The sequence below is a fragment of the Salvelinus sp. IW2-2015 genome, unplaced genomic scaffold (genome assembly GCF_002910315.2).
Source record: "Salvelinus sp. IW2-2015 unplaced genomic scaffold, ASM291031v2 Un_scaffold3814, whole genome shotgun sequence".
NCBI lineage: Eukaryota > Metazoa > Chordata > Actinopteri > Salmoniformes > Salmonidae > Salvelinus > Salvelinus sp. IW2-2015.
The window spans coordinates 33742-39264 of NW_019945088.1; positions in this window are offsets into that span (position 1 = coordinate 33742).

The following is a 5523-nucleotide window of genomic DNA, read 5'->3' on the forward strand; positions in this document are numbered from 1 at the left end:
GGTTTCCCTCCGACATGGTTTCGCTCCGACAAGGTTTCGCTCCGACAAGGTTTCGCTCCGACATGGTTTCGCTCCGACAAGGTTTCGCTCCGACAAGGTTTCGCTCCGACAAGGTTTCGCTCCGACAAGGTTTCGCTCCGACAAGGTTTCGCTCCGACATGGTTTCGCTCCGACAAGGTTTCGCTCCGACATGGTTTCGCACAGACAGACCGACTACAATACAATCACAACACTGTATATCTGGATGTGGTGTGGCTGATGACTGTTGGCTGCATTGTGTTTTAGTTGGTTTGGAGCTCTGTGTACAGTGCTCTCTTCTGTCTGTCTCAGTAGCTTGAGTCTGTCTGTCTGTGTAGCTTGGTTCTGATTCTGTCTGTCTGTGTAGCTTCGTTCTGGTTCTGTGTGTAGCTTGGTTCTGATTGTGTGTGTCTCTGTAGCTTGGTTCTGATTCTGTTTGTCTGTAGCTTGGTTCTGATTCTTCATGTTGTTGTGACCCTGTCGAGCTGCTCTATACTCTTAACAGCCAGGAAGACACAAAGGGGCTGAGTCCCAAATGGCACCCTATTCCCTATATAGTGCACTTCTTTTGACCAGGGCCCATAGGGAAGAAGGACACTATGTAGGTAATAGGGTGCACTTTGGGATGTTCCCACAGTCTTCCCTGTTGCGGTCAAACTCCTCGTCTCCTTCTTTACCAGACGATTTCCTTATAGGAAATGATACATCTGTCTTCAGTTGATGCTGTGTTGGCCGGTTTTCAGTTGACTAGTCCTATTTCAAAGATATTTAAGTACAAAAGGGATATTTGTTCTGTTCTGCTGTATTACTGCTGTGTGACGTAAGACCTGTTCATGGTGCTGTAATGACTGGACTGTACCATCATTACCAACCCCTATAGTTCACAGCTCTTGATAAAGATCACCAATAATGACTGGACTGTACCATCATTACCAACCCCTCTAGTTCACAGCTCTTGATAAAGATCACCAAAAACAGAACCTCTTAAACTGGCCTCACAGGAACAGGACCAATAGAAACAAGACCTCTTAACTGGCCTCACAGGAAACAGGACCAATAGAAACAGAACCTCTTAAGTGGCCTCACAGAAACAGGACCAATAGAAACAGAACCTCTTAAACTGGCCCTCACAGGAAACAGGACCCAAGAGAACAGAACCTCTTAACTGGCCTCACAGGAAACAGGACCAAAGAAACAGAACCTCTTAACTGGCCTCACAGGAAAACAGGACCAATAGAAACAGAACCTCTTAACTGGCCTCACAGGAAACAGGACCAATAGAAACAGAACCTCTTGACGTCAGACTCTGCTGACATCAGACCAGTCATCTGACCCCCCTGACACGGCTCCCAATAGACATGACAATAGGAAATCACTGTACAACAGTGGTACTGCTGTTCCTACATACTATGTTCTGTTCCTACATCGCTGCTTCTGTACCTACATGCTGTTCTGTACCTACATGCTGTTCTGTTCCTACATACTGTTCTGTTCCTATATGCTGTTCTGTACCTACATGCTGTTCTTACCTACATGCTGTTCTGTTCCGTATATGCTGTTCTGTTCCTACATGCTGTTCCTAATGCTGTTCTGTACCTACATACTGTTCTGCTCCAACATGCTGTTCCTTACATAGACTGTACTATGGACCTCTTCATTTAGAATGTAGCTTCCAGGACAACACTGTTTTAAAGATGTTCCATTTACCTTATTCCCATCAGAAGAATAGTGTCTATTGAACCTGTGAATGTGTGTGCACATGTGTTTGTATTCTCCTGCTTGTGGTGAGGACGCAAGAGCGTTCTAACGCTCTTCTACCTGAACATAATATCTGCCTCCGTGGTTCGTCCTCACTGGGGTCTCAGCATGTGTGGAGTTGACAGACCTGAAACCCTGCACCCTCTAAACCCTGCTAACTCTTAACCTTACAGAGTGGACCAGGGTAGGAACCATAGATATGAACCCTGACCTCTAACCCTGCTAACTCTTAACCTTACAGAGTGGAGCCAGGGTAGGAAACCAATAGATAGTAACCCTGGACCCTCTAACCCTGCTAACTCTAACCTTACAGAGTGGAGCCAGGGTAGGAACCATAGATATTGAACCCTGACCCTCAACCCTGCTAACTCTAACCTTACAGAGTGAGCCAGGGTAGGAACCATAGATATGAACCCTGACCCTCTAACCCTGCTAACTGCTAACCTTACAGAGTGGAGCCAGGGTAGGAACCATAGATATGAACCCTGACCCTCTAACCCTGCTAACTCTAACCTTACAGAGTGGAGCCAGGGTAGGAACCATAGGATATGAACCCTGACCCTCTAACCCTGCTAACTCTAACCTTACAGAGTGGAGCCAGGTAGGAACCATAGATATGAACCCTGACCCTCTAACCCTGCTAACTCTAACCTACAGAGTGGAGCCAGGGTAGGAACCATAGATATGAACCCTGACAGACAGAACTAGGACCAGATAACTAGGTGGTGGAAGTGCAGGTGAATATGAGTAGAACAGAATGGTAGTGAACAACAGATCCCACAACACTGCGTGATTCCTGCCGTAGTGACAGGCGGTATAAGTAGTGCACTATATAGGGAATAGAGGACCAGGGTTCAGCCCTGCCTTCAACTCCACCATGCTGAGACACCAGTGAGGACGAACAAGGTTTCCCTCCGACATGGTTTCGCTCCGACATGGTTTCGCTCGACAAGGTTTCGCTCCGACATGGTTTTCGCTCCGACATGGTTTCGCCCGACATGGTTTCCCTCCGACATGGTTTCGCGCCGACATGGTTTCCTCCGCCGACATGGTTTCGCTCCGACATGGTTCGCTCCGACATGGTTACGCTCGACATGTTTCGCTCCGACATGGTTTCCCTCCGACATGGTTTCCCTCCGACATGGTTTCGCTCCGACAAGGTTTCGCCCGACAAGGTTTCGCTCCGAACATGGGTTCGCTCCGACAAGGTTTCGCTCCGACAAGGTTTCGGCTGCCGACAAGGTTTCGCTCCGACAAGGTTTCGCTCCGACAAGGTTTTCGCTCCGACATGGTTTCGCTCCGACAAAGGTTCGCTCCGACACTGGTTTCGCACAGACAGACCGACTACAATACAATCACAACACGTGTATATCTGGATGTGGGTGGCTGAGACTGTTGGCGCATTGTGTAGGTGGTTTGGAGCTCTGTGTACAGTGCTCTTCTTCTGTCTGTCCAGTAGCTTGAGTCTGTCTGTCTGTGTAGCTTGGTTCTGATTCTGTCTGTCTGTGTAGCTTCGTTCTGGTTCTGTGTGTAGCTTAGGTTCTGATTGTGTGTGCTCTGTAGCTTGGTTCTGATTCTGTTTGTCTGTAGCTTGGTCTGATTCTTCATTGTTGTTGTGACCCTGTCGAGCTGCTCTATACTCTTAACAGCCAGGAAGACACAAAGGGGCTGAGTCCCAAATGGCACCCTATTCCCTATATAGTGCACTTCTTTTGACCAGGGCCCATAGGGAAGAAGGACACTATGTGAGTAATAGGGTGCACTTTGGGATGTCCCACAGTCTTCCCTGTTGCGTCAAACTCCTCGTCTCCTTCTTTACCAGACGATTCCTTATAGGAAATGATACATCTGTCTTCAGTGATGCTGTGTTGGCCGGTTTTCAGTTGACTAGTCCTATTTCAAAGATATTTAAGTACAAAAGGGATATTTGTTCTGTTCTGCTGTATTACTGCTGTGTGACGTAAGACCTGTTCATGGTGCTGTAATGACTGGACTGTACCATCATTACCAACCCCTTATAGTTCACAGCTCTTGAAAAGATCACCAATAATGACTGGACTGTACCATCATTACCAACCCCTCTAGTTCACAGCTCTTGATAAAGATCACCAATAATGTCTGGACTGTACCATCATTACCAACCCCTCTAGTTCACAGCTCTTATAAGATCACCAATAATGTCTGGACTGTACCATCATTACCAACCCCTCTAGTTCACAGCCTCTTGATAAAGATCACCAATAATGTCTGGACTGTACCACATTACCAACCCCTCTAGTTCACAGCTCTTGATAAAGATCACCAATAATGACTGGACGTGTACCATCATTACCAACCCCTCTAGTTCACAGCTCTTGATAAAGATCACCAATAATGACTGGACTGTACCATCATTACCAACCCCTCTAGTTCACAGCTCTTGATAAAGATCACCAATAATGACTAGAAAATAAATCCTTCAATACTTTTTTAGTAGTCCAAAGTTTAGTATTTGGTTCCATATTCCTAGCACGCAATAACTACATCAAGCTGTGACTCTACAACCTGTTTCAGAATTATTTTGCCCAAATAGTAATGATTGGTAAATAGATATACTGTGTCATTTTGGAGTCACTTTATTATAATTAAGAATATAATAGTTTCTAAACACTAATACATTAATGTAATGAATGGTGAATAATGATGAGTGACAAAGTTACAGAGAGGCGTCAAGATCATACCTTCCAAGACATGGTAACCTCAACCTGTTATTGGTAATGGTGAGAGGTTAGATTCATACCTCCAAGACATGGTAAACCTCACCTGTTATTGGTAATGGTGAGAGGTTAGATCATACCTCCAAGACATGGTAATCTCACCTGTTATTGGAATGGTGAAGAGGTTAGATCATACCTCCAAGACATGGGAACCTCACCTGTTATTGGTAATGGTGAGAGGTTAGATCATACTCCAAGACATGGTAACCTCACCTGTTATTGGTAATGGTGAGAGGTTAATCATACCTCCAAGACATGGTAATCTCACCTGTTATTGGTAATGGTGAGAGGTTAGATCATACCTCCAAGACATGGTAATCTCACCTGTTATTGGTAATGGTGAGAGGTTAGATCATACCTCCAAGACATGGTAATCTCACCTGTTATTGGTAATGGTGAAGAGGTTAGATCATACCCCAAGACATGGTAATCTCACCTGTTATTGGTAATGGTAAAGGTTAGATCATACCTCCAAGACATGGTAATCGCACCTTATTGGTAATGGTGAGAGGTTAGATCATACCTCCAAGACATGGTAACTCACCTGTTATTGGTAATGGTGGAGAGGTTAGATCATACCTCCAAGACATGGTAATCTCACCTGTATTGGTAATGGTGAGAGGTTAGATCATACCTCCAAGACATGGTAATCTCACCTGTTATTGGTAATGGTGAGAGGTTAGATCATACCTCCAAGACATGGTAATCTCACCTGTTATTGGTAATGGTGAGAGGTGAGATCATACCTCCAAGACATGGTAATCTCACCTGTTATTGGTAATGGTGAGAGGTTAGATCATACCTCCAAGACATGGTAATCTCACCTTTATTGGTAATGGTGAGAGGTTAGATCATACCTCCAAGAACATGGTAATCTCACCTGTTATTGGTAATGGTGAGAGGTTAGATCATACTCTCCAAGACATGGTAATCTCACCTGTTATGGTAATGGTGAGAGGTTAATCATACCTCCAAGACATGCGTAATCTCA